The sequence below is a fragment of the Oryzias melastigma genome, linkage group LG9, assembly GCF_002922805.2.
Source record: "Oryzias melastigma strain HK-1 linkage group LG9, ASM292280v2, whole genome shotgun sequence".
Taxonomy (NCBI): domain Eukaryota; kingdom Metazoa; phylum Chordata; class Actinopteri; order Beloniformes; family Adrianichthyidae; genus Oryzias; species Oryzias melastigma.
In genome coordinates, this window is record NC_050520.1 from 20,613,493 (window position 1) to 20,622,870 (window position 9,378).

Consider the following 9,378-nt stretch of genomic DNA (forward strand, 5'->3'; position numbering starts at 1 on the left):
TTTACAAGAAATGTGTCAAAATGTGTTTTAAAAGGAAAACTCCTGTACCACTGAAGATCAGTAACTTCATGGATCATTAGTGTGTGACTTTTAAAGAATCGTATTATTTTTGTAATGTTTTGATTTTGTCATGATGTTGCTTTGACTAATTGGGGTTTACTGCTGTCTTTCTCCACTTGCTCAATTAGAATCTTTTTTTTTACACTTTTTATTTTTGTTTCCACTTATTGTATGTTCAGAGAATAATAATCTGGTATTTTGCGCTCCTTACTTTCATTATTGAATAGATTTTAAACCTGCTAAGACAATGTAAAAGTTTGAACAACATAACTGTCAGAGGCTGAAACAGGAGTGGAGGCTCTATTTACCATGGCTGTAAACGCTGACTTTCTGCACGCCCAGCCTCCAAGCCCCATTTCATCTTTGTAGCTGAGATTTGGCCTGTTTGCCATCATTACTGTAATCCTCAACTTCTATTATTGCCTGTGAAATTGCTGCAAAAAAATGTCCCTGAAAGCTATACACAGCTATAAAAGCACTAGACCGAGGGCATTGGATGCACGGGATGGCTAAAAAGGCTACTATTATTGGAGAGAACGATCAGAAATATGATTTCATGGATGGATGGATGCATGGACGGATGAATGGATGGACAGGTGGATGGATGCCCTAACAAGACTCAAGTTGGGAGATGCTCTTCAAAGAGGATTAAATATGTATGTCTGCCATCTTCTAATACAGTTAATGATATTGCCTACCAGCTCTTGCTTAATTAAGTTGAATACTAATTAAGTGTTAGCATATGAGGCAACATAGATTACAAATCAGACACTGTAAAAGTTATTGAAAGCTGCTTTTTTTGGCAAAAAATAAACCAAAAATACATCTTCCAAAATAATCAAGTCTTGCTTCATAACACAGAGACACGCACAAAGCAGATTGTTGTCGCTCCTCTGGCGGAGGTGTGGTTTGGATTTAGAAATCAAATAGCTTCACAAACAATTTTGATTTATAATCATTTTACTTATCCGTTTCCTATGAAAGACTTCCTTTTGGGTGTTACATCAAAAATTCTAACGAGACAGAAGATGCATTAAGGTAATTGTGGAGAAAATCAAAACCCTTGGGCTTTTTATAGCTATAGAACTCAGGCCAAATGTGGCTGTATGTTTATTGACTCGGCTACACTGTGCCATATATATATATTTTTTTTTTCAAACTTGGCATTAACAGCCATTAACCCATTCTACCAAACAAAATTGTACCTCAAAACAGAACAGTTTCTGGCTCATTGACGTGGACCTCATGGGTATTATGGTCTAAGTCACATGTGTCAAAGTTAGGGGCCGGGGCCCGGATCTGGCCTTCCGGGTGATTATATCCAGCCCTCCAGATCATTTCATTTTATTTTAATTAATGGCCTGATGTTATCTTGCACTTATTTCTAACTTGTATAATTTTGACAAAATATATTTTTACAGAGAGTAAAATATTGAAAGTTACTTAAGGTTTAAGTTAATAATATTCATGCCTTTTATATTTATGGTAATGTTAAAAAGTAACATTTTTAAGTTTTAAAAATTTAGTTTTAATGTGTTCAATAAATGTTTATCCTGTTCGGCCCGTGACCTAGGCTGTGTTTTGGATTTTGGATTTTGGCCCCCTGTGCGATTGAGTTTGACACCCCTGGTAAAAGTGTTTGATGGCTTCTACACAAACCAAACACTAGAACCATAACCCTTTAGCCCAAAGCTTTAGGTTCCGTGTTTACATTATTTCAACTCTTTACTTTTTAATCGTTTACACACTTTAAGTAATTCCAGTTGATTCTGAAGTGGGAAACAGCAAGTGTTGAGCATATATACAACACTTTACAGTAATGAAGTATTTACACAATCAATGTAATCAGCTGATTCTGTCGTGGAGAAGAGCAGCTTTGTGGTGTTATGCAATACTGTACATTAGTAATGTGTTGCATATTGGTACAAAGTTACAAATATGATCCTACCTATTCAATGAAGACACAGTCAATTGATACAGAGCCCCAAACTTCATATGACCTTCAAAATAGCCCAAGTGCAGTACACAGAGAGCTTCAAGGAATGGGTTTCCATGGCTGAGCAGCTGCATCCAAGACACACCTCACCAAGTGCAATGCAAAGCGTCGTATGCAGTGGTGTAAAGCACGTCGTCACTATACTCTAGCGCAGTGGAGATGCCTTCTCTGGAGTGAGAAATCACACTTTTCCATCTGGAACGGGTCTGGGTTTCGAGGTTTCCATGAGAACAGAACATCTCAGACTGCATTGTGGCAAGTGTGAAATTTGGTGGAGAAGGAATGATGGCGTGGGCTTGTTATTCAGGAGTTGGATTTGGCCCCTTAGGTCCAGTGAAAGGAACTCTGAATGCGTCAAGATAAAACTTTTTGGACAATTCCATGCTTCCAACCTAGTGGGAACAGTTTGGAGCAGGCCCCTACATCTTCCAACAGGATTGTGCACAAAGTAAGGTCCATAAAGACATGGGTGACAGAGTCTGGTGTGGATGAACTTGAATGACCTGCATAGAGTCCTGAACTGAACCCAACAGAACAGCTTTGGGATGAATTAGAGCAGAGACTGAGAAGCAGGCCTTCTCCAACAAAATCAGCGTGTGACCTGACCAATTTTGGAAGAACGGTCAAAAATTCCTATAAACACACTCCTCAACCTTGTGGACAGCCTTCCTGGAAGAGCTGAAGCTGTAATAGCTCCAAAGGTGGACCGATATCATATTGAACTCTATGGGTTAGGAATGAGATGGCACTTCAGTTCATATGTGAGTCAAGGCAGGTGAGCCAATACTCATGGTAAACATATGCAGGTTTTGGCCTTTCAAAAAGACACATTCTTTGGCTAGTTTCAGCCTAATACCTTAACCTTTGTAGAAAGAGAAGAAACAGATAGACACAAATTGAAAAACAATGGTCCCTTATTTATTGTGGGGGTTGTTCTAAAAATAACCTGTGATAGAATAAATCAGTACGATTGCAAATGTTTTATTGCTATAAAACCCTTCAATAGACACTTTTTACACTTTTCTCAGAAAGACAAGAACAAAATGTTAATTTCTCTATTGTTTAAACTTTCAAAGTTCAAGCATTCAACGAAAAACAAGTTCATTGTCATAGAATGAAAAAAAGGATCTGATTAGGATGGAGTTTTATGTAGTTTTTGCAAACTGAACACATTCTGTACAGGTGACGTGGCATGGAGGAGATTGAGTGACAAGGTCTACAACCAATCAGGATACAGAACACATAGCGCTGTTATAAAAAAATGTTTTGAAAACATTTGTAAAAGCTGAACGGTGATAGCCACTGCAGACTAATGCCATGAATGACAAAACAAAATATTTTTTAGAACCACTTTCTAGCAAAAATAAGGAAAGTACATTGATAAAAATGTCAGAAAAACTGGAATAATAGCAAAGTAGCTCCTTTAAACACCACTCAGCACAGCAGTGTCTACAATCACAATGGAAGAAAGAGTGTTATGAATGTTGATAAAACATAAGCAGTCTTTCATACTGCTTGAAATTTAAAGGAAAGCTGACGTTGAGAGTCACACAAAGGCAAAAGCAAGCACTTCGTCAGCCACTCATTTGTCTGGCAGCAGAAGCTTCCCTTTTGTGTTTTTCCATGCACATGAGCCAATGTAATCCTCAACCAAGCACATTCCACGCTTCACTTAGTGTGTCTTTTTTATCTGCCTTTCTTCTCCTCTCTTACCATAAGGGTCAAGGCACACTCTTGCAATTCTTCAGACAAATACAGTATACACACACAATTACACACTAACAAAGGGAAAAGAGGCAGAGAATAAAATATGCCTCCAAGTGCAGACAACTTTTTACTCCCACGCATAAATACACAGGCTGAGAAGATAGAGGCGAAAGATGAAGTTTTAGCTGCTGTTGTTGTTTATCCAAGTGTTGAAGTGGTGAATCACAAGATTGCATAAGTGTGCAAAACAATTGGCTTCTGTTCCCTATAGGAGCATGCGAACGGTGTTGGCAGCGTTGCAAAGCTTTTGTTTCTTTTGCATGAAGATTATTGAGTGTAACTAAAAAATTCATGCATTCAAGGGGCAAAAGGGTATTTGGCAGCCACCAATTCCACAAGTTGTCCACCTTAAAAAGATGAGAGAGGATCATCATTGGTACACTTCAACTGTGAGAGACAGAATGTGAAAAGATAATCCAGGAGATCATTTTGAATGACTTCTAAAGAATGTATTTGTGTAATAGTACAGAAAATAAGTATTTGGTCTGTAACAAAAGTTCACCTCAGTACTATGTAAAGTAATCTTAGTTGTCATATGACAGTGGTCAAAGGTTTCTTGCGTTTCCTGCTATATTGGCCCATTAATCCATTAAGATCTTTTCCAAAAGCTGTAACGTTTAGATGCAACTAAGACTATTAATTCCCTTCACAGATTATCTATTGGATTGAGATCCAGAAACTGGTTAGACTAGTCCAGAGCCAAGAAAAGTTAATTTATTTATTTATTTTTACGTATTCTCTGTTAACCAGCAGATGTGTTTGAGGTGAAACTGGAAGATGCATCAACATTTCATCCTCAATTCTCTCACTGATGGAAGGTTTTTGCCTAAAATCTCACTATACATGGCCCCATGTATCCTGTCCTTGATACTGATCGGTCAAAAGAAAAGCCCCAAATCATTATGTTTCCACCCCAAGCTTCACAGAAGGTAGGGCGTTCTTGGAATGCAACTCAGCATTCTTCCCACTACAAACATGGCCAGTCAGCATTAATACAGAAGCTTCAAATTTTGTCGCACCATTTTGCTGTTGTTGGAGTGTTTGTGAAATTGGACATAAGAACTCAGGTCAACATGCCCTGCACTTAGGGCTGAATTTTCACCGTGCCGAATCCAATGGATGTTTTCAGAGTATATATCTTCTGAGCATATATATGTCTTTGACTTTCACAGGCTAGGACGGTTTTGCAACTGCAGTGCATCATTTTGAATTGAGTCTCACACAAAAGCTCTCACCAAAACCTAGGTGTCCCTACAAGTAAAAAGAGTAGAAAATCTAAACATTGGTCATTTCTTGAAACTTGTGCATTTTTATGTTTTTTTGCAATTAACCATACATTTTAACCATGGAAAATGGTCTATATTAGTGCTTGCTGCTCAAGGTACAAGCAGTGAGTAGGAGTGTAAGCTGTTGAACAAGCATAATATTATACCATTCTATACAATAAACACTTGAATCATTGATGCATGCTGAGACAGCCCTAATACATTTGTAATACATGAACATCTTTGGAGATGAATTATTTAAATTGTCCCTCCTTCCCAGGTGAAAGTCCTTTCTATGGCATGATAAGCCTCTATCCTAGGACATATTGGTTTAATCTGACTGACAGCCAGCAGGCAGTAATAACCATCAATAATCTTAATAGGAACCATCCAGCCTGTCCAGTGGAAGGCTGATATGGCCTCAAGGTGTTCAGTCAAGATAGAGGAGTGACTGCACAAGATGAGCAAGTATGAAAACCTTAAAAAAGAAAAGCATTCATAAAATACATATACATACACCTACCTGAGAATGAGGGTACCCATAAAACATAAAGCCAAACACAACAGTGAAAAGTGAGAATGTGCTGTTTGTGTTCATTCCTTTCTAGATATTTCTTTAATTTAATCCAATTGAAAACCCTAAAGAGCCAATGGACATGTGCGGACATACACATGCAAAAATTAATTAGAGAAAATAATCAATCAAGCAGCTGTAACTAACCTATGACACATCGTTGCCTGGAAATCGTCTAAGAACATTTTCAACAAATTTAAACTCAGAATCTAAAACTGAGAGCCATAAAATTGGAACAAAAAATAATGATATCTCATTATACGACCAATTAAAATGGCAGAATAAAGTAAACTACTAAAACACACTTTTTGCTCAAAGCATCTGAAAAGCTTTGAGCAAAAACAAAGCAGAAAGTAACTATATCGTTGCATCAAGTGAATAAAAAGGTTCACCTTAAATAAAGTGTGAAATGGCAGGAAATTATATCAAGCAAAGCATTTAATCTGAGTCTACCTATCACAAGAATGGAATGGGATTTTAAAGAAGAGAAAGAAAGTAAATGTACAGGAGAGCATACTCATCTACTTGGATCATTCAATGTTTAAGGATATGGAATATAACCATATTTTTTGTTTACATATACATTTTAAATTGAACAAACTGGTGCACAATTTTGCAGGACTTGAGAAATTTATCAAGAAATCCATTTAGCATTAGCTACTCCTTAGACTTGTATATAAAATATTTTGGTAAATGGTTCAAGGAAGCAGTTTACAAGGGAAAATGTTGTGCAATCAGTCTTTTACAGTCATGTGAAAAATTTGGACACTATGATCCTGTATATTTTCTCACATATTTGGATACATACCACATATATATTATCAATTTAAACATCAATGAGTGACTCAAATGATATAACTTGATATTAATTTTTTCAAGCCTATTTAAAACTTTCAATAAAATGTAATTTCAAAATAATAAAAATCTTTGCCTATGTTTAGGTTTAGACACTAAAGACACATTTAAGGGACTGGTGAAAGCCATAAAGAAGTGTCTCAATGACAAAGGAGCAAAAATACCAAATAAGACCTCCATTAAAAGATTATTTTTTAAGATATTTTTTTTCCATGAATAGAAGAACAGTAATTTATAGTTCGATTTCATTTCATTTTAGAATTTTTTCAAAATAAAGTTGGACATTGACTTATAATTTTTTTAAGACAGATCTGATTATTTAATGAGGGTGTGTTTGCACAGTTTAAAAGTATTTATGAATTAAAAAGTGGGATATATCAATATGAGGCAGCCTGAAGAACGAGCCCCTGCTATAGTGGTTTTCCTAAAACTGTTTGCTTTACCTTACATTTTTTTAGAAGTCAAGGCATGAAAGTAGAAAAACAATCTGAGTAATGGATGGCATTCCCGTTTAACAGTGCGGCATGGAGAATGACAGTTAGTTGTCACTGCTAATGCTGCCAGCCCCGGCATCACTGGGTGAGGCTTGTAAATCTCATTCGTGTCTGTCAAGTGTCTCCAGTTATGAATGTCATCCATGAAAGTGTTTTGGATTTCCTGTTTGTCTCCAGTATAGAGCAGCGTGTGCGAGACAGGGGCTGTTTTAATCAGGTACGGACGTTTAAAAAGCTGTAATTAAAATTTTAATATAAACCCCTTTAATTTGCTACATATTTGCCTTTAATTAGCATATGATTCAAGCTGCAGCTTAAAAAGTTTTATTGCTCATTTAAATTAAAAAAAAAAAATACATAAATGTGAAGTAGAAATTATCCTTTTTAAATTGTTGGAATTAAAAGTTGAAATGATTATCATTAAACTCTTTTTAAGTGAAATACGGTTTCACACACCTGATTATGTTTTACCCGCCACAGCTTTTGCATTACCATTGAATACATGTCCCCTAAAATAGTTCAAACGCACACACATCAGCACATGCATACTCACTCTGCAAACAGCAGATGCTCTCTGAACATCCATCTCCCACATACCATCATCTTTTTAAGTGTTTATTCCATCAGAGCACTGCTTATTAACATAAAATCATCTTGCTGTGGAGTGGGTGGCTAACTGTGAAATGACTCACAAACACAATAGCAACATTAATTAGGGAGGCTTTGTTGAAGCACTTCCTTATCATTAGCCGTCTTCAAACTAATGGCAAGGAGGTGCGGTATCATACCCCTTTATGCCAAATGAAGTGGTAAACAGCATCTCTTTTTGAGTAAATAACCCATCCATCCTCATTCTGCTCTTTTGTCAGAGGAGCAAGAGTGCAGGCTTAGTCTTCTAATAACAAGAGGCTGACATGTAGAAGTAGAAAATAATAAACAAATCCACCTCTCGTCAGAAAAGAATACAAGTTTTATTATGTCCCACATTTATTAGATGTTTTAGGCAAAGTTCATAAAGGCTTGAACATTGTGAAAATAACTGAATATATAAAAGCCATCTGAGTGATGTATGACATACTCTTGCCTTACAGCTGATGAAAAGTACAGCCAAACAATAATGCCTGGTGAACCAGGCAAAACGTTTTATTAATGTGTTTGTTAAAGAGCGCAGGCTTACATCCTGTACTGTACTTTCAACATAAAAGAAGCCTCCGTTCCTGCACCCAAAGTGCCAGCAGATAACACATGTTTTCAATAATGCTTTGGTCATTATCGATCTACCAAACCTTATGGGAAGCTACCTGAAGAATACAGAATGGAAAAAAATCGACTAAGGAAAAGATGTCGATGAAATGCAAAAACTTACTGTGAAAGTTGAAGCTGGGTAGAAAACCTAGGCTAGTATGTTTAAAAAGATTTAAAATACAGCAAATAACTAAATTTACGACCAAAAAAAATCTGAATTAAAACAGCAAACACAGTGAGAATGCCGCTATATTTATCATCCGTGGTAAGGTGGCAACACACTTTGGTTGTAAACGTTCAAAATATCAAACATATGTTTAAATACTCAAGGCAGAATGTCTATTTTCGGAATATGTAGCACCAAATAGGAAAAATTAAAAGATTAACAATGACTTGAGAGTTCTCAGTGGGCAAACCAGGCTACAAAAGGCAGAATAGGGTACATCCTAAAGGCCCAGGCGCCGTTTAAAGAAGCGGCGCCTTCAGCTGCACGTATCCAGGTCAAGTTCAATGGAAATGAGCAAAACTAATAAACAAAGGCACATGTGATCTCTGAATACTGGAGCGCGTGCAGCACGAGCTGTTATGGTAATTTTCCATCCTTTTTGTGTACACGCCATTGTTTACTTCAATTATTAGACAAGGAGCCCCAAAGGTTAACCCATGTTGCCTTAAAAAAAAAAAAAAAACAGGAGCTGTAACAGAAAAAATAAACAAAAGAAAAAGAACAAGTTTAGGGACAAAGGAACGAGAAAAATCACAACAGAGAACCCTGTAAAAAGCACATAATAGCTCACATTTTGTAAATAAATCTACAATATAACACAAAATACAGAGAAGAAATGAAACAACACTATGCTGTACAAGTTTTCCATAACCTGTTACTCCTGATAAAGATGATTTATATATTTTTTTTTCCTTTTTGGTTTGATAAAACCCCAAAAAACAAAAGCAAAGAGTCCAAAGTTTAAGGTGATTTTTTTACTCTTGGTTTTATATACAAATTTAACAAAAATAAAGTTTTCATGCACATATTTACAGAGACTTCAGGGTAGCTGTCCACATCAACAGAGCTCCTCTTTCAACTTTCACCAAATGATAAATGAATCCTAAGACAAAAAA

The 9,378-nt window shown here is 36.4% G+C and overlaps 1 protein-coding gene across 3 annotated transcripts in view; it reads right to left on the reverse strand.

The window, feature by feature from the left end:
• edil3a (EGF-like repeats and discoidin I-like domains 3a) overlaps nucleotides 1-9,378 on the reverse strand; it is a 121,934-nt gene that overhangs the window by 97,561 nt on the left and 14,995 nt on the right. The gene's annotated exons all lie outside the window — the stretch shown is intronic.